Source organism: Canis lupus, chromosome 1, assembly GCF_048164855.1.
Source record: "Canis lupus baileyi chromosome 1, mCanLup2.hap1, whole genome shotgun sequence".
Classification (NCBI taxonomy): domain Eukaryota; kingdom Metazoa; phylum Chordata; class Mammalia; order Carnivora; family Canidae; genus Canis; species Canis lupus.
Window position 1 is genome coordinate 97,541,884 of NC_132838.1, and position 20,654 is coordinate 97,562,537.

General features: G+C 47.4%; 1 long non-coding RNA gene across 2 annotated transcripts; it reads left to right on the forward strand.

The window, feature by feature from the left end:
• The first annotated feature begins 13,471 nt into the window (after positions 1 to 13,471).
• On the forward strand, positions 13,472 to 18,715 carry LOC140622685 (uncharacterized). Of its 2 annotated transcripts, none has more exons than XR_012022414.1 (4): positions 13,472 to 13,591; positions 17,057 to 17,266; positions 17,476 to 18,151; positions 18,255 to 18,715. It is a non-coding gene; the product is annotated as an uncharacterized lncRNA (long non-coding RNA). The 2 variants fall into 2 exon arrangements; XR_012022402.1 differs by lacking the exon at positions 13,472 to 13,591 and adding an exon at positions 14,090 to 14,668.
• Positions 18,716 to 20,654: the final 1,939 nt, after the last annotated feature.

Below are 20,654 nucleotides of genomic sequence, written 5' to 3' on the forward strand. Positions count from 1 at the left end.
ATGGAGATCTTTCCAGAAATCGAGGGATATAAAGTAAGTATTGCCTGGCATAAGAAGCACAAAAAGAGGGGGGGAAAATTAAATAAGTGTTTTAGATCCAGGTAGACACGAGAAGTACTAATTTGATGGAAACTGAATTTGCTTTGAAAATGAGAAGGGAGCATAAAATTTAGGCAACTAAAAAGTTTTGGAGTCTTAAACTTTGTATCAACAGTTGTCTGATGTAATTAATAAAACACGGAAGTGATCACGACTAATTTTTCTATTCACAGATTCTTAGGTATGCATTTCCTGTTAAATCAACATTGAGCATTTGTATTTTTCTTAGAAGTGTGTTTGATTTTTGTCTGTTGTCAAGATAGATTGTATTTCATTTTCTCCCCCAAAAAACTTATTTGTGAAATTCAAAGGGTCATCATCATCATCACAATTGAGGACAATATTCCAGTTTCATTGATAGGTCAATGATACGTAACGATGTATTAGTTGAAGGCAAGCAGCACAATGGTTTGATATATACATACACGAAGTTGATCCTTGAAAAACATGGACTTGAGTTGTGTGGGTTCGCTTCTGGGCAGAATTTTCTTGAAAATACAGAACGGTACTGTAAATATATTTTCCTTATGATTCTCTTATTATTTTATTTTCTCTAGCTTACTGTGTTGTAAGAATGCAGTGTATGTAACATATATGCATAGATTATATAACGTGCAAAATTGTGTTCATTGGCTACGCTATGATAAGGCTTCTGTTGAACAGTAGGCTGTTCACAGGTAAGTGGGGAATCAGAAGTTACGTGTGGATTTTAGACTGTCCGGGGTTGGCGCCCCTAATCCCACAATGTTCAAGATTTGACTCTGTTTTGAAATGATCACCCCAAGGAGTTTAGTTAACATCTGACACTCACACTGTTACTTTTTTTTTTCTTCTTCTGATGAGAACGTTTAAAATCTACTCTCTTAGCAACTTTCAAGTATCCAACGCAATATTGTTAACTACGGTCACTGGGCTGCACGTTACATCTCCAGAATGTATTTATTTATAATCGAAAGTTTGTACCTTTTGATGACTTTCACCCATTTCTACCATGGCCACCCCCACCTCTGGCAACCACCCATCTAGTCTCTGTTTCTGTGAGTTTTGGGTTTTTTTGATTCCACATATAAGTAGTATCATATATTATTTGTCTCTCTTTGACTTAGCATCATGCCCCTAGGATCCACCCATGTTGTTGCAAATGGCAAAATTTTTTTCTTTCTTATGGCTGAATACACTGCATTTTCTTTATCCATCCATCCATCCATCCATCCATCCATCCATCGGTGGACATTTAGGCTGTTTTCATGTCTTGGTTATTGTAAATAACACTGCAATAAACACGGGGGTGTTGATATCTCTTTAAGACAGTGACTTTGTTTCCTTCAGATATGTATCTAGATCATAGGGTAATTCTATTTTTAATTTTTCAAGGACCCTCCATACAGTTTTCTGTATTTTGCATGCCTGCCAATAGTGCACAGGGCTCTTTTCTCATGTCCTCACCAACACTGATGATGTCTTGTCCTTCTGATTACCTATTCTGACACGTGTGAGGTGACACCTCATTATATTAGGTTTGTTGTTCCCTGATGATGAGTGATATTTAGCACCCGTTCATGTACCTGTTGGCCCATCTGTATGTCTTCTTTGGAAAAATGTCCATTTGGTTCCTCTGCCCATTTTTAAATTGAGTTATTTGGGGGTTTGCTGTTGAGTTTTAGGTGTTCTTTATATAGTTTGGATATTAATTCCCTCATCAGATACGTGATTTCCAAATTTTTTTCCCATTCTGGAGGTTGCCTTTTCATTTTGTTGGTGGTTTCCATTCCTGTGCAGAAGCTTTTAAGTTTGATGTAGTCACACTTGTTTATTTCTGGGGAGGGAGATGTTGCTTTTTTGGGGTGTGAAATCCCAAAAACCAATGCCAAGTCCAATGTCATAGGGCTTACTACTGCTTCTTCTAGGAGTTTTATATGTGTCTTACATTCGTTCATAGCAGTGTCTTATGGTTCTTTCTGTTTGTGTGGCATCATTCGTGATGTCTCCTCTTCCGTTTCTGATTATATTTGAGTCTTTGTCTTTTTTTTTTAGCTAAGTCTCCCTAAAGCCTTTTCTATTTTATCTTTTATTTAAAAAAATAATAAAATAAACAAAGCTCTTATTTTCAACACATCTATTTTTTTTTTTTTAGTCTCTCTTCCATTTATTTGTTCTCTTATTTTTGTTATTTCCCTCCTTTTACTAACTTTGGTATTTTTTTTTCTTTTTCTAGTTCCTTGAGATATAAATCAGGGTCATGTGTTTGAGCTCTTTCTTGTTTCTTACTATAAGCGTGTATCACTAGGCATTTCCCTCTGAGCACTGTATTTGCTGCATCCCTTAAGTTTGGGAATGTTGTGTATCTATTTGCATTTTTGTCAAGATATTTTTTTAAAATTTCTCTTTGGATATCTTCTTTGGCTCATTGGTTGTTCACTGCCATGTTTTTAATCTCCATGTATTTTGAGTTTTCCGGGCTTTTTCTTGTAATTTATTTCTAGTTTCTTATAGATTGTGGTAAAAAAAAAAAAAAAAAAAAAGTCGCACAATAGGACTTCCATCTTCTTAAATTTTTTAGGATTTGTTCACTTGCTTAAGTATGGTCTATCCTGGAGAATGTCCCTGTGCCCTCAAGAAGAATGCATGTTCTGTTGCAGTCAGGGTGGGACATTCTGTATGAGTCTACTAAGTCCATCTACTCAGTATCTTCAGTCCAATGCTCCTTATTGATTTTCTGTCCAGATGATTTATCCGTTCATGAATGTGGTTACTGAAGTCCCCTACTATTATCGAATTACTATTTCTTTCTCTCTTTAGGTAAGTGAATATTTGCTTTATATATTTAGGTGCTTCTATGTTGGATACATTAATATTTACAGATATTATATCCTCTTGTTGGATTGATCCCTTTACTATTATGTAATGACCTCCTTTACTTCTTATATTGCTCTTAGGTTTAAAGTCTATTTTGTTTGATGTAAGTGGAGTTATCCCTGCTTTCTTTTGGTTTCCATACGCCTGGACTATCTTTTTCCAACCAAGCCTTCACTCTCAGTCTGTGTGTCCTTGGAACTGAAGTGAGTCTCTTGTAGTTGAGTTTTGTTTTTTTTACCCACTCAGCCGCTCTATGTATTTTGATGATAAATTTTAGTTTTTTTTACATTTAAAATAATTCTAAGTATGGAGCTGCTGCTATTAACTTGCTAATTATTTTCTCACTGTTTTGTTATTCCTTTCTTATTTTTCTCTCTTCCTTTGTGATTCGATGACTCTCTGTGGTGCTATGCTTAGACTCCTTGCTCTTTATCTTTTGTGCATCAATTAAAGGTTTTTGCACTGGGATGACTTCTATAAAGGCTTACATAAAACATCGTATATATATATAATTATTATTTTAAGCTGATAACAACTTAAGTTGGATCACATACAAAACTCTATATTTTTGTTTCTCCCTCCTCTGTTTTATGTTTTTGATGTTGCAATTTACATCTTTTTACCTTGTGTATCCATTAACTAATTTTTGTAGTTTTTGTAATTTTGTAGCTGCTACACTTGTCTTATAACCATCATACTATATTTACAAGTGACTTACCCACCATCATTACAACATTAAAGAATTATGACTTTATGTAATTACCTTTGCCAGCACTGTCATATGTTTTCATGTACTGGTCAGCATCCTTTCATTGTAGCTTGAAGAAGTCCCTTTAGCATTTCTTGTAAGGCTGGTCTAGAGTGGTGGTCAACTCCTTCAGCATTTGCTCATCTGGGAAATGCTTTCTCTCTCCTTCATTCTGAAGGACAACTTTGTTAGGTAAAGTATTTTCAGTTGGCAGTTTTTCTTCTTTCTGCATTTTCAATATATCATGCCACCCCCTCTGGCTGGCAAAGTTTTTTTTTTTTTTTTGCTGAAAAATCCGCCATAAGTCTTATGGGGATTCCTGTACATAGCAGATTGTTTTTCTCATGCTGCTTTAAGATTCTCTCCTTGTCTGTGATTTTTAATAATCTAAGTGTGTGTCTCAGTTTGGATCTATTTAGAGTCTTGTTTGGAGATCTCTGGGTTTCCTGGATCTGTATATCTCTTTTTTTATACAGGTTTGGGCAGTTCAGTCATCATTTCTCTGAATAAGTTTTGCAACTCTTTCTCTCTCAAACTTTTGAGACACCTATAACATATACATTGACCAGCTTTGTGTCTGTCCTACAACTTCCTTAAGCAATATTCACTCTTTCTCGTTTTTTTTTTTTTTTCTTTTTGCTCCTCTGATTGGATGAATCCCACTGCCCTAACTTTGGATTCTTTTTTTCTATTTATATATTATATTCTTCAGCTCTGTGATTTTTCTGATTCTTTCTTATATTTTTTTTATCTTCCCTGAAATTCTCAGTTTGTTCATGTGTTGTTCTCCTGACCTCAGCAAGCATCTTTATGACCATTGTTTTGAACAATTTATCAGGTAAGTCACTTATCTTTGTTTCATTAAGGTCTGTTTCTAGAGTTTTATCTGGTTCTATTATTCAAAACACATTCCCCCGTTTCTTCACTGTCCTTGTCTGCCTGTGTTGGTTTCTGTGCATGAGCTACAAGAGCCACCTCTCTTGGGCAGCCCTGGGTGGCTCAGCGGTTTAGCGCTGCCTTCAGTCCAGGATGTGATCCTGGGGACCCAGGATCGTGTCCCACGTCGGGCTCCCTGCATAGAGCCTGCTTCTCCCTCTACCTGTGTCTCTGTGCCTCTCTCTCTCACTCTCTCTCTCTCTGTGTCTCATGAATAAATAAATAAAATTTAAAAAAAAAAGAGCCACCTCTCTTGACAGACTGTCCTTATATAGTAGATAAACCTCGTCATTTAGCCTGACCCTTGCTCCGTGTTGTCTCTCAAACCTTTGTGACTTTTCAAGCCACTTCTTTTCTCACAGTGGCTTTCAATTGTTGAGTGTGCCAAGATCTGTTTCACTTGTGTTTTTTTTTTTTTCCTCTTTCATCCAATGTGTAGGAGTTGCTCAGCTAGTTTCTGGATTTCTTTTAGAGGAAATTATTCCATATGTGGCTGTGCATTTTGAGTGTCCATGGGTAGGAGGTGAGGTTGAAAGTCTCCTATGTCACCATTCTGGATCAGAAACCCTGACTGTATTTTATACATCTCTATCCATATTTTACCGTCATGTTCCATTTATTTGTGGCTCTCCCCTTTTTAAACTTCAACTTGCAAAGGCTTGGTCCACTGATACTTTTAGCTAAAATCTTCAATATTCTCTTGCTGCCAGACTTCCTAGGTTTGCTCCATTGTTTCATTTTTCTTTTTTTCTTTTATTTTATGATTTTCCAAGTTGAATCTGTGCTTGTTAATTTTACACTTCCTTTTTTTTTTCTTTCTATACATTTCCTGTAAGTGCAACTTCCCCTGCACTCTGTAGGTTCTGATATGGTACCATTTTCAGTGTCCTTCGTCTATCGCATTTCTAATTTTATCACAATATGATCTATACTGGGTAGTGTGGGCTTCAGGATGTCACATCTTGATATCTGTGGAGACTCTCATATCTGTGCCTGTTTCCTGTGTGCTTAAAAGAGGTCATATTCTCTAAGAATTCAGACTATCACCCTCACCTACTCCTAGCCCTCTCCTTGGCATCGTGTTGCCTTTCCATGCAATACTCAGATGGAGCTGTATAGTAGTGCTGTCCCTGCCTCCATGGGACATCCACATCCCCCTGTTTGGAGATACATCTACCGTCCTGGACAGGGTGACTCTGCCTGGACCTGTGCTGAGCTCTGGGCCCTGGACTTAGTGGCACCAGTTGCAACTTCCCCTGTGGCACTTATTCCCTCCCTACTGCCGGCACGGCATCACAAATTCGTGTTTTAATGCACTGTGTCTCATCCACATCTTGATGAGGTTATAAGAGGAGGAAGGAGGCCCATGTGAATTCCACATGCCCGGTAGTCCTGGAAACCAAAGCCTGGATGGTCAACTTCCTTTGCCTGTCCACTTGAGATTTCAAGGAGCCTGGCATTGTCTCCCTGCGCTGGGAGCAGGGCTCCCCTCTGCCTGATATTCTTGAAAGATGAATAGAAAAGAAAAAGATCATAATGTGTGTGAGAGATGGACAGACAGACAGGCAAACAGATTAAATCTCAATGTGCGTCTGGGGAGCAAGGCTGGGAGCACAGAGTAATGAGTCTTAATTCTGGGTCTCTTTCTCTTTCTAAAATGGTTTTATTGATGTGAAATTGACATACCATAAAGGCCACTCATTTAAAGTACATAGTTCAATGGTTTTTAGTATATTTACAAAGCCATGCAAAACCATCGCCACAATCTAATTTTAGAACATTTTCATCATCCCCAAAAGAAACCTTGTACTGATTAGAGCCCTCCCTTTAATTTCCCACCTGTGCCCCCTCCGGCCCCTGGCAACCACTGATCTACTTTGTGTCTCCGTGAGTCTGTCTGTTCTGGGTATCCGTGGCCCTGCTGACTGGCTTTCTCACTCTGGGGCTCTTGCAATGCTTTTATTAATATCCATGCATCAGGTTTTTTGTTTATTGATTCCCAGACTTGTGTGGACATAGACTTATATCTCTCTGGCGTATACACTCAGAAGTGGGGTTGCCAGGTTATATGATAACTCCGTGTTTAACATTTTGAGCAAAACTGGTTTCCAAAATGGCTTTTTATTTGCAAGTCGTGGTTGAGGTGGTTCCCTCATCCACATGGCAGGTGGGAATGCAAAGTGGTGCAGCTGCTTTAGAAAACATTCCAGCAGTTTCCCAAATGGCTAAATCTGGAGTCACCATATGACTCAGTCATCCCACCGCTGGCTCTGTACCCAGAAGAAATGAGGAAACGTGTCCACACGAAAACTTGTACACAAATGTCCGTAGCAGCATTACTCATAACAGCCAACAAGCAGAAACTGCTCAAAGGTCCCTCAGCTGGTTAAGGGATAAATACGATGTGATGTGTGCACACAATGGACCATCATTTGGCATAAAGGGGATAAAGCATTGAGACCACAGAGATGACTTTGGAGGTGGTCTGCTAAGTGGAAGAAGTCAAACACAAAGGACCAGGCGCTGTATGATTGTTCTCGTGGGACGTCTCCAGAACAGGCAAAGGTCTAGAGGCAGAAAGCAGATTAGTGATTGCCTAGGACTGAGGGGTGAGGGTGAAGGAGCCCAGCGCTTCCTGTTGAGGTCATGCAACTATTCCAAGGTTAATTGCAATGATGAATACACAGGTCTGAATATACTAAAAGCCATTTAACTGCACACTTCAAGTGGATGAATTCTGTAATAGGTGAATTATATCTCCAAAAAGTGATTAAAAAACAGAACCCTGTCCCTGATCACCTTCAGCTCTGAGTGCTGTCAGGCTGGTGTGGATCCCGGCCCTGGCAGGCAGCCTCCTCTCCGGAAACAGACTCCTCTCTCTGTGCCTGGCTTTCTGCCAGTATTTGCCTGCCTTGCCAGCCTATTCTGAAGATAAATCCAATTTCTCTTGCATGCAACAAAATCGATTCCAGCCAAGGCCAAATAGAGAAAATAGAGTTATTTGTGAGCAAATCCCTCTTAGCAACCTGACAATCACCCACCATCAGGAAGCCGGCCTTCATTGCCTGATATGAAACGTGATAGCGTGTGTGTCTGTGTGTGGCTGAGGACAGCATGGTGCGGCAGTGTGTGTGCCCGTGCATCCTGCGGATCATGCAGTGTGACAGTGAGTGTGCTTATGCACACTTGCAGAACATGTAGTATGACTGTGTGTCCATGCGCACCTGCAGAACATGCATTGTGATAACATGCATGTCCATGTGCGCCTGCAGATCATGCAGCATGGCAGTGCATGTGCCCCTACACCCTGCAGACCACACAGTGTGGTAGTACGTGTGTCCGTGCACACCTGCGGACTGTGTGACAGTGTGTGCCCATGTGCACCTGCAGAAAGCACAGCTTCCTTGCAGACGAGGTGAGACCTGTTGCAGATGAGGTGGTCTGAGAGGACCCCAGTGCCTCACACTGCAGGGTGAGTCCCCCGGGGTCCACCTACTGCAAACCCTCAAGTCTTCACGGACCTGCTGTCCTTCCGGGGGAAGGAGTGAAATGCGGGCTGGAAACTGCACCAGGAGAAGCTGATAGCTGAGGGCTCCCTGGTTCTCTGCTCACTCCTGTAGCTCCAATCTTGGGGCCACAGTCACCCTCACCCCCAGCTGCTCCCCTTGCTGGTGAAGTAACCGGGGCTTGCAGGGGTGACCCCAGGCCCTGGACATGTTCCTCTCTTAACTCTGTATCCCAAAGACGTGCCAGCACAGGCCAGCTCTGAAACGCCAGCAAGGTCACCGGGCATCACTTCTTAACTCTGCCCCAAACTATAGGCAATGTCCTCTGTTTACCATTCTCAGGGGGGTGATCGTGTTTGCTGAGTATCTCTGCAAGGAAGTCGTGAAACCTGAGATAAGTGAGTAGCCGAGCTAGATCAATAACTCTTTAAACTGCTTTATTGAGAGATGATTCACAAACCATGCAATTCATCCATTCAAAATATAACATCCAGGGCTTGGGGTATATTAAATTATTAATATTTTGTAAATTGTGATAAAATACATAGCACATAAAATTTGCCATTTTGACCATGTTACGTGTACAATGTCATAGCAGTAATCTCACTGACAGGGTTGTGCAAGCATCATTGTTGTCTGTTTCCCAGCATTTCCATCACACAGGAGCTCAGTGAGCAGTGAGCAATAATTTCCCATTTCTGGCTCCTTCCAGGTCCTGGCTACCTCTTTCTTCATCCTGCTCCCACATCTGCGAGCTGGATGCATGTCCATCCATAAGCACGTTGTAAACACATGTACCAGGAGCTGACACTCACCACCCAGTTTCTAGGAAATGCCACCTTCTCTTGCAGGGAATAGGCTTCAGGAGCAGCTGCATGAATGTGTGGCATCAGTTGTCTGATGGGTTCGTGGAAAGCTGTTGTTAATCTGCCACCCGTCCAGCTTTCGTCTTGTAAGGATGGAGCTCGCTGTACATTAATCCAAAACCCTACCCAACTCCGATTGTGATTTCAGATCACATAAAATAATCGACGTGAGAGTTCTTGGAATATCACATTGTTCCACGTGACTGTGACACCAGAGCATTACACGTGAAGGCAAAAACCCTTCTCTCTGGCTCTCCACGTTTTTATCCCTTAAGGGCCTATGCCCACAGCTCTGTCACGATGCCAGACAAACCATAGGTGGTAAACTCTAACACCGGCAGGTGTCCCGCAACGCAGATACGATCCACCTACCGTGGGATACAGTGTGGCAAGTTCTTGGGAAGTTTCACATAGACCCCCCCATATGATCCAGCCATTCCGTTCCTCAATATTTATCAATATTTACCGTAGCCCGCCATGTGGCAGTGGATAAACAGATTGTAGCATGACCTCCCGATGAAATACCACACAGCAGCCAAAAGGAACAAGAAGGAATAAACCTACTGACCCAAAGAATAAAGTGGGTCAATCCCAACCCAGTCATGCTGAGCCAAAGAAGCCTGATAGGGGAGTGTATGCTGTATGATTTCATGTGTACACAACTCTAGAGCGGTCAGCCTAATGCACAATGACAGGAAGTAGGCCAGTGACCTACTGGGCAAAGAGGGGGCAGACTTTGGAGTGCTGGATGTGTTCAGTATCTGGACTCTGGGAAAGGTTCTGCAGATGTATACATAGATCCAAACTCACCAAATTGTATACTTTAAATACACATGATTATTTGCAGGTCCGTTATATCTCTGTACAGCTGTAAAAGCAAAGCGCCGGTGGGGGTAGGGTGAGGGGGCACACTGGTTAAATGCAACTCTGATGCTTACTTAATTCCAGCTAATGGCTACCATGTAAGGTGGGCACGGCATTGCTAGGACATCCTAGTTTTGAAGAGAAGCTGGAAGTAATATATTTATGAGGTTTTTTTTCCTCCAAGGCACTTTAGGCCAAAAATAAAAAATTCAGAAAGAAAAGAAAAAAAGAAAAAAAAAAGTCAGTGGGCGCTTGTTTGTGACATGAACACGCAAGCATATAGGCGATCTTAACCACAGCTTACGGCCCAGAGAAGGGCACACACATATCAGCGCACGTTGCAGAGATGTGACTGTGGGCAGGAGATCAGGAGCCAGAGGGGTGGATATGCATGTATGGCCCAGGGCCCAAATGCTTGCACCCAAACCCCAATGTGCCTCTCCTGGGTGTCATGTGACTTTGAGCGGGTGGCCTAGCCTGCCTTTGTCAATGTCCTTGTCTGCAAAACGTCCCGCCTTCCCTTTGGAGGTGCCATCAGGTCAGAATGCATCAATCCACATCTCTGATTTAAAAACGTGCCTGAAATACGCCCAGTGCTTTGTGATGGTCACCTGCTTCTCTTGAATGATTATGGTTGTTGCTGTCGGGGGTGTTTTTCCTACAGACTTAGCCTCTCTACTTTTTTCTGGGAGACAGGCTTGCCCTGGGTCTGAGGGTCCACCCGTCAGGCCAGTTCTGTTCCTCCAGAAGCCCACGCCATGGGGTGTGGGCCGGGTCCCCACCATGCCTCCTAAAACCAGCTGACACATCAGAAAAGGCGTGTTCACTGCAGTCAGATGGCCATCTCTGAGTTGTCTGAGTTTGGGCACCCACACACACCCCATATGTGACCATGTGATAGAGACAGCTGAGCATTGCTGTTCCCCACCCCAGTGCCCCAAGGGGTCCCGGAAACACTCCCACCTGACTCGGGTCAGCAGGCAGGTAAGCAACACCCTGCTTATCCATCTGCTTCTGTCCGGGGCTGTGCACTCCAACAGGGCTGTGTGTGGGGCTGGATGTGTTCTGGTGACATCAGAGTAGTAGCCCCTGGCCCCACAGGGCTGTTAAACATGGAGAAATCAAAATTTCAGTTTAGAGACCTTAAATGTCAGTGTTGGTAGCCCCAAATGGTTAGGGACAATGGTGTTGGCAGCGTAGGTATAGTTGCTTAGGTGCCCACGGCTCAAACGGAGAGGGCTCCAGGACCTGTGGGCTCGGGTCCTCGGGTGCAGGGCTTCCTAGTAAGGCACAGCTGCCGACGGCGTCCCTGAGGTCCGCCAAGCACTCTGCACGCCACACTCGGTCCTTCCAACAACGCTATGGGTGATACTCAGCATTTTGCGGGTGAGGGAATCAGACCACCCGCAGCGTCACGCAGCTTGTGATCGTGGGCTGGGACGGGCCCATCCAGCCTGACCGGCCTCAGCACTGCGGCCACCGCTCTCCACCGCTCGCTTGGAGCGAAGCCAGGCAGCCTCAGCTTTCTCTGGCCGGCCTTCTGCCCCATGTGCCAGGCTGCTCCTCGCTCTGAGCCGGCTTCCCCAGGGCATGGCCCAGGCTTATCTGGGCATCATCTGGACGCTTCTTTTGCGAGCCACGTTGTCCCCTTGGAAACCATGGCTTCTGCCCAGAGAGCTTTTGGAGGACATGCATTCGGCCCCCAGCTTGGCCCCTGGGGGTTGTCCAAGGCCCTCAGAGAGAAATCAGGGAGGCTCTGGCGGCCAGAAGTGTCTGGAAGCATCTTTTCTTCTATTGTTGAGGAAAGCAGGAGGGGAGGCCCGCCTGGGCCGTGGGCCCAACCCGGAGGACTTCGTGAAAGAACAGATGCCTGATCTGGGACTTCCCAATCAGGCCTCTTTGGCTTGGCACCTGTCCCCGACTCGGGGGGCCTGATTCTGTGGCAGTGCCCCGAGCAGATGGGTCTGACTCAGGCCGGGCAGCAACTAGGGTCTGTGACGACGTGCATTGCTGTGGGCACCACTTCCCGGAGGCTGTGCGGGCAGCTGCGGGACCGTGGCCCGGCCGACCCGCACTGGGGACTGTGCCCGGGACAGAGCCTGGCTGGCAGAGATGATCTCACAGAGCCTTTGTTTCCCTGTCAGGGTAGGGACACATCTGAGAGCTGGCGGTTTTCTAGACGCAGCAGGGCTCAAGGGGCAGAAACAGCTTATTCTTACCGATGTCTGTGCTCACCTTTCCTCTTGGGACATATGTGCTCCATGAGACCCTACAGCTTCCCCTGGGGTCACAGACATCACACGACTGAGCTCTAGGAGTGGCACTTGTGCATACGTGGGCCCAGCTTCCCAGACCTGCCCCTAAAATCTCCAGGTGGTGCCCTTGCGAGCATCACCCCCAGGGGAGCAGAAGAAGCCCAAGAGCCACGAGCAAGGCTGAGTCACACAAGGGAGGAGCCGGGACTCCCGGATGACCACATCCGATCCACACCATGCTGTGCCCGGGTGACCAGTACTTGCCCCGCACTGGGCCCTGTCCTGCGGGTGGTCTGTCTCTGCAGCCAGCCCGCTAGCTGAGGACAATCATCACAGACACACGGCATCTGTGTCAGACCCATGCTGGCAACCTTTGACTTTTCTCAGAGCTCATTTAACGCGTGACCTCAGCGGTGGCCAGAATGTCAAGAACTATAAATATAAAGCATCTTGGTGGCAAATGACAAAAGGCACATTTGGATCCCAGACAAAGGGAAGGAAAGGTGTGTGCTCCCCACTTGTCTGTCACCCCATCACCCACTTGGCATCTGGCAGAAGACCAAAGCCATTTCTGCGGCATGGTTTTGGATAAACACCAGGCAAGGACACAACGCAGATGGCTCTGGGTGGCCTTCCCTTCACCAGATGCCACAGCTGTCTATCCGTGTGAACAGCAGAGGAAGGACGCTTCTGCAGAGCAAATGCAGAAAAGGCCCCCAGGTGGAGGCGAGTCTGGGGTCTCGCAGCTGTCCCAGGGGGGTCAGGGCTGGCCCGGAGTGGACATCGGCTAGAGGACTCTGGATGGGGCAGGGAGCTGTGCACGGATCTCAGCCTGACATGGGACCGTGGGGCATAAAACGGGAAATCTCACTCCTGTGCCCTCAGGAAAACAATGCTTCGGCTCAGAAACACTGATTTCCCGCAAATGCCTGGCTTCCAGGAGGCTGATAACGTTAGGTTTCTCTACCGCGTTGGGGAGTTGGTGGGTGGCGGCCACATATCAACCTTGGGAAGTTTTATCTATGGTTTCCCGAGGCACGAAGGAGAAATGCCCCGGGTGGGCTGGTCTCCCGAAATGAGCTGAATTGAACTTTGTTGGTATGACAGCACTGGTTTTCTCTGCTAGGGGAGATTTCAAAACTGGTCTCCATTTACCTGTTATTATAACGACATCTAGTTGTGCTCCCCGCCCTTGACACCCCTGCCCATCAACACAGCCTAACCCAAACTCTTCCCCCTTCCTCCCACTGGTGGAGCGTTCTGAACTGCAACTGCTCTCTCTTCCCAAGTAAACTCACCTTTCTGACAATTTTGATCTTGCCTCAGTTTATCTTTTTTTTAGGTGGACTTTCCTTGGTGTCAGAAGTGGGACCCAGAAGAGATGGCCCCCAGAGGACAATGACCCTTGGACTCAAGCAGATGCCCACAGTCAGCCCCCTGCTCATGTCAGCCTTGTATTAGGTGATGCTTCTCTCAGATTCCCAGATCCCTTCCTTTGGTGGAGCTCTCTGATTTTATTCTGGATCTGTCTAAAGACTTCATCCTTTTTGACGAAGGACTCATTTGTTTGCTTAGTGGACACAGGCCAGAATGTTGGTATCATTCCTTTGGGACTCTTGAGAGCAAAAATAAGCAAACAAATTCAAGTAATGTCAGTGGACACAGAGCGAGCAAATAAACACTACCAGAGTGCTTGCCACCTCTTCCAGAGAGAGAACGGTCCGTGGTACAAAAGACTCCCATAGGAGGTGAGCTGGTCAAGGACAGGCCAGATGGGCATTCTTGCCTCTGCAAGACAATTTCCATGCCACGAGGGACACCAGGAAACTGGAAGTGTTATCCCATGAGACACACACTTAAAATACAGCTCCCAACCCCGAAGGTGCACCCAACGATCCAGCTTTCACCCTTTCTGGGTGGTTTTTTTTTTTTTTTTTTTACTCTCAGGAAAACCTCTGAGATGGGGGACCCCAATCAACTAAAACCCCTACGGGAGGTCCCCCTGTGAGACCTCCCATTGGGCTTATGTTAAAAAATGATGATCTGTCCTCATGCATGTTTTTGACAATGAGCACGTCATTGACCGTCATGGGAACTTATGATCTGACCGGAACTGCTTTTCTTCCAGACGAGATTGGAAGACCCCAGCAATAGAACCAAACAGTCTGAATGTGAGAGCTATCTCAACGGATACCTGGAGGCTTCCAGATGTACACAGGAGTCTACAAACGCCTCCTTACAAAATGCTATTTCTGAGTTGACTGAAGCAGATAGACAACCAGAAGGAGATAAAGCACCTGAGGGGTCTACCTCAACTGCATCGACTCTAACCACATCCCTCCACCTCCTTGACACCTACCTTTGCCTTTTGCTGCCCTCTCTCCTTCACCTGAACCCCCTTCTTCTCTGGTGCTGAAACCAGGTGAAATTCTGCCTTCTAAAATTTAAAATCCTTCTGAGGATCCCACCAAACCACTAATTGCTTACATCCCACAGGCCAACACTGAACGTAGCACTGTCCTAAAAGATTTTCTCAAGGTGAGTGAGGCTCTTCATAGACTTGCCGAAAAATTCATTACTGTAATTCCAGCTTCTCTGATCTTTATCACTCCGATCTGTATCGTTAGTCCACCTGCGGGCAAGCCCAGCACTGGATAAAAGCCCCAAATAACTTTCAGAACTCCAAGCAAGTCCACAACCAGCTCTTTTATAGCACCAGGTTCATGCCATTCGCAAAAGGTTGCCCGGGGCCATCGCAAGGGCTTTTCCTACACTGGTAGACTGGAATGAAATTCAGGCATACCCCCAAAGTCTGCCAAATATGTTCACGATTATTGCAGCAGACTGCCAATTGTTTTTAAAGAAAATTCTGGACTCCCTGTAAACGTTGGCTACACCAGGGTGGCCTTTAATTCAATGTTTATAAATTATTTTTTTTAATTTTTATTTATTTATGATAGTCAGAGAGAGAGAGAAAGAGGCAGAGACACAGGCAGAGGGAGAAGCAGGCTTCATGCACCCGGAGCCCGATGTGGGATTCGATCCGGGGTCTCCAGGATCGCGCCCTGGGCCAAAGGCAGGCGCCAAACCGCTGTGCCACCCAGGGATCCCATGTTTATAAATTATTTAAAGAGAGATCAAGCTTTGTTAGTCAAGAGGACCTGCAGGCATAGGAAACTAGGCTCACCCCGATCTTGGCCTTGTAGTTTACCGGTGAGCGTGCACCCCACAAGATGATTCCAAAGAAGGCCACCTAAAATCGTAAATCTCTGCAACTGCAACCGGTGGAAACTCCCTACTGGACTCTGTCATTGCTGTAGACAGCCTGGCCAGGGGAAGAAGGGAGGCGGCAGATTGGAAAGGTCTAGGTGATTATGGCTTTCCAAGAACCAAGGATCAGACTGGCCCCAAAGGCCAGGGGGTCCCCTGGAAACGTTCCCTGTGCTACTATTACAGAGTCTGGGGGAAGCCCCTCTCTGGATCGAGGATGAATGCCGTACAACCCTCATTGACACCTGACACCTGATGTACGGGTGAAGAATGTATTGTGAGAGCCCTAATAAAGTGGCCCGAGTGAGGAGCGCTGAGAAACCAGTGGTCAGGGAACGCTGGTATTTGTAGCGTGGGAAATATTCGTAGCCGGTTGGGAATGATCTCACGGAGACAGAAGATCTGAGACAGTAGAGGAAGTGAGAGGAGACAGGACCAGGATGCCCAGCCAGGAACCATGTGCTAGGAGGAGAGAAGGAAAGTGAGCTGCCCCAGGAGAGGAGACGGAGGTGGGTGGGGAAGAATCAAGCACTGAGGATCCTGCGATGAGTGGATGAGGGAAAAGAGACACTCACCGGCGGGGAGCACAGGGCAGGTGACGATGGAGAGGGGTCTGAGTGGAGGAAAGGGATACAAAATAATCTGATTCGGGACCAGGCAAACTGTCCCGGTGAGGTAACCCCAGGGTGGCATGCAGGGTTGCTGGAACAGGTGCATGTCCCCTTCCGTCCTGGTGAGGCCCCCAGGCCCTGCTCCACCTGCCGCCATCCCCCCAGGCCTCTGGCGCCCGATGGAGCCGACTCTGACACGTGCTTGCAGAGCTCTCTGTGGGGCCCACTGGGTTCCTCACCCCTATCTTCCTGGCCCACTGCCGCCCTTTTCTCACAGACGACATAGGAAGATCCCTGAGCAGACGCAACGCGAATGAGCGTGTGACCCTCACATAAGACCACCAGAGCTCCGTGGTCTCCGCTTCTACCGGCGTTATGTTTATTAGGAAGGATTTATGCACTGCCAGCAGGTGACCAAGAAAGTGTTTGAGGATGGAAATGGTTTGCACGGTCCATGAAATTCCGAGTTTGTCAAGGCCTTAGTCCAGAGTTCTTAGAGGAAAAAGACACTCACCTGCAGTGGGTAATCTCACAAAATTCCTAAACGCTGTCACAGACGTGCCGAGGGACTCCGACCACGCATGACGGACCTGGCCTCCTTCCTTGCATCAAGCTGTGGAAATGGAGGATCGTTTTCTTGGGCCACGTCATGCATCTGCAGCACGGAGCACCGGTACCAGGAGAGAGGGGACCACAGAGCTCGCAATCATTGTCGTAGTCAGCAGTCAGCAGGCCAGCACTTCACAAACATAGGGATTGGCTCCAATTCCTTAAAATATTGTTTTTATTTTTTTTAAAAGGGTGTTTTAGGGGGCCCTGGGTGGCTCCATTGGTGAAGCGTCTGCCTTCAGCTCAGATCATGATCCTGGGGTCCTGGGACAGAGTCCTGTGTCGGGCTCCCTGCTCAGTGGGGAGTCTGCTTCTGCCTCCCCCTCTGCTGCTCCCCCTTCCTGTGCTCTCTCTATGTCAAATAAATAAAATAATTTTTTCTAAAAAAAGAGTGTTTTATATAATTGTTTTTCTATGCTTTGATTTTGTCCCACAGGAGTTTGTACACCCATTTTACAGATGCGGAGAGTGGAAGGAGGACTTTCTCAAGGTCAAGGCAGGCCCCCTGGGAGCAATGGGGAGTGGGACAATCATCGTGGGCTCACCATGGCAGGTTGCGGACACGTCTACCTCCCCCACTAGCCGGTGACCTCCCCGGGCAAGGACTGTCCCCATCTGTTCTTACAGCCCAGCACCTAACTTGAAGGTAGGAAGGACGCCCCCAGGGGCAGGGTTCCTGCAGCGTTTCTATCTTTCTCCTCCGGACATCTGTCTGCCTTTCAGGGACCGAACCTCCCTCCTCCCACGTCCCATCAGGCCCATCCAGCCAGCTTGGGTTTTTTTTTTTTCTCTTGTGATTGTGATATAGTTCTGTGATTTTTATGATTAATTTTTATATTATTTATTTCTCTGCAGACGCAGAGAATTTTTCAACTCACTTCAAGAGCGTTCCTGGTTGCTGGCTGCCATAAGGTCCTCATCCGATGATTCCAGCATCCGCGTCATCTTGGTGCTGGTGTCTGCCGACTGTCGCTTCTCATTCATGTTGTGGCTTTCCTTGTTCTTGGGGTGATGAGTGATTTTCCACTGTATCCCAGGCAAGAGACTGGATCTTCTCCGGCCTTCTCTCTTTAGGAGGAAGTCCCTGTCGGGGTGCAGTATTTATGGCGCCCCCCACCCGGGCCTCCTCCTTGTATGCAGTTAGGGAGGGATTCAGCTGGTTAGGGAGGGATTCGGCTCCCTCCTTGACCCACTGACGCCCTTCCTGAGAAAGTGGGGAGCAAACAGAGTGCATGAAAGGGAACAGGATGCTGCGCAGACCCACCTCCCCGCAGCTTGCTCTGGCTCATCTGTGCTGAGCGAACAGAGAGGGTCACTCCCGCCAAGAGACCACCTGCTTTGGAAGACAGCCCTGTGAGCTACACCTGTAAGGAGCGTAAATCACATTTAATCCTCAGGTCTGTTATGAGGATTACCCGAGCTCAGCACAGTCCACGGATCCCGGGAGCTCATTAGAAAAGCAGATTTCAGGCCGTGCCCCAGACCCCAAGGATGAGACTCTGAAATTTAACGAGCTACCCAGAGGTTTCAGGTGTGTATTAAATCAGAACACCCAGATCCAAAGTACTTACAAGCACATGTGGAAAGCTAGCGACCTCGGTGATAATGTGCACTGCTGTTCCTTTTTCCTGCAGATGGTCCCCGCCTCAGACACCCAGACCTGGGGAGGCATCTGCATTCCACCTGCCCTTACGGTGCAGAAGGCAGGCTGGCCTCCACTGCAGATGCCATGAGGGTGCTGCAAAGCCTAATGGGCTGCTGCCCCTCATGCATTATTTCAAGGGATGACAGCTTTATCCCATGTGGAATTTCTTCAAGAACAGCTTCTTTGAGGATGAGCTTTTACCTTTTTTTTTTTTTTTTGACCTCACATCCAAGAATGAGTGGAAAAGTACTTGCGCATCATGAGTCAGAATTCGTCAGACCCCAGAACACGGAAGAACGGATGTATCACCGTAAGGCCTCCCATGGAGGACCGACCACGCACAGTGAGAACCCAGTTACGCGTGCCCCACCCCAGCCCCTCCATCATCCTCCGATGCAAGAACAACTGTCAAGCAACATCCTTCCCATCTTTGTTACACAAAGAAATCTGCTTCACATTAAACTCTTTCTGAAAAGTGTTTTGAATTATCATAAAAAGGCTTTATGACGTGTGCAGAGTGAAGATTGCACAGAACACAGACAGCTCTGCCCTTGTGTACTCAATCCCCGTTTGCTCTTGCGCTTTGAAAACACGATGCAGGTGTTTGGGAACGGGGGCCGGTGTGCTGGTCGGGGAAGTTCACACTTGGTTACCCTCTGGAGCTGGTGATCTTCACCCTCTCTTTCCTGCTCAGATGTTTGCAACAGTGTCAGATAAAAGTCAGAGTTCATGGGGCAAGAGAGAGAAGCAGGGCCTCGGTGTCTGGGTGGTGAGGCTTTTGAACCCAGTGGGCAGATGTGAGCCCCACTTGGCGACCTCTGCACCTGCCCGTCGCCAGGGAACTTTTGGAAGGAAGACCGGAACAGCAGCTAGTCATAGCCCAGGTTGGGGTGAGCGGGTGAGCGTCCGCAGCTTTCCCCTGGAAGTAACGGGGAGGCCGCCGGGAGGAGCCTCGGGGCTGGGCTCCAGCCAGGGCGCCAGGAGGGCTGCGTGCCTGTGTCCCTGCCCTGTCCGCCCACAGCCTCCGTGAGCCTCCAGCAAGAGCATCCTGGCCGCCTCGCCAGCAAACCCTCGCCAGGCTCGCGGTGCTCTGGAGCGTGTACAGCTGAGGCTTGTCTTTTTCTCCCCAAACCGAACGCTCATCGTCACACGGCAGCAGCTTGGAATCATTTCCTTTCGTTCCCTCCTCGGTGGTGTCCCAGCCGATACCACCCTCTGTGTGGAAGCTTCTCACCCACATGTCGAATTCCAACAAAGGCAGGGAGTGCTGCCCCCTTTAGCATCCGATTTGTTTTTGCAGGAGACAAGGACACGTCCCCTCTGTGTCTCGGGGGTCGGCCCCCACACCTGCTCTCTCCCAGGACACGGATGCTGTGTTTTAGCTTCTCGGCCCGATTCTCCACTTGAGAAATGTCCTCTATATGCCTCCTGGGACTGGTCTACTTTTTCAAATGACAGTAGAAATAGGCTCTGGGCCTGGGGTGGCACGTCCATGCAAGCGAAGTAAGGGTGGGGAGTTCCTTGAGGAGGCGGCTGGACCTGTTTGTTAGGAAAAAGATGGGAGCGCAGCAGACTCCGATCTGGCTTCCTGTTCCCTTGCTTTGTGTGGGGGAAGGTTTTCCACTAACGCGTGCGCCCATGAGCTCAGGGAGTGCATGTCCGGCGTGATCCCCGGGGCTGCCTCTAGGGGAAGGCCTGCTGTGCACACCCAGGGCGATGGCTGCCTACCGTGTCACCCTGTGCTCGCAGGAGTGCCACCAGACACCAGCTCTGCCGGTAAAGAAGAGCGGGAGATGGCCCAGCCACGTGCCGCAGAACGAGGCCATGCCAAGTGGCCGTCCCACCCAGGATCAGGCGCCGATGTTCCCACTTCTGCCACCGATCGTTCAAGTCGCGCAGGCTTCACTGTCCTGCAAGGCTCCTACACTGCCCCCAGTGAGTGCCCTCTGCGTGCACGCTCCAGGGTGGCAGCCACACACAGGGCCACCACGTAGGACATGCCGAGCTCAGGGGTGGCAGAGGGGCTCCCAGGGTGGGGTGTGGGCCTTCTCTCCCGGGAACAGAAGAAGCACCACGTCCTGGCAGCTCCTGACCAGGGCTTGGAAAAGCCGGGGCTCGAGCTCTATGTCCCCCACACATCATGTGATGGTGGTTCACAGAGAAGGAGGGGATCAGAGGGAGACTCATGTGCAACCCAGTTTAAAAATGTAAGAAATAAAGCGCATTTGCAATATTTCGATCTTTTGCTGATTGTGAGACTGATACATGGGTAAAAAGTATTGCAAATAAAATGAGTATCAATTGGTGTCAGAAGCCAAATATTAAATACAGGTAAGGAGTTTAAATAAATAAATAAATAAATAAATAAATAAATAAATAAATAAATAAA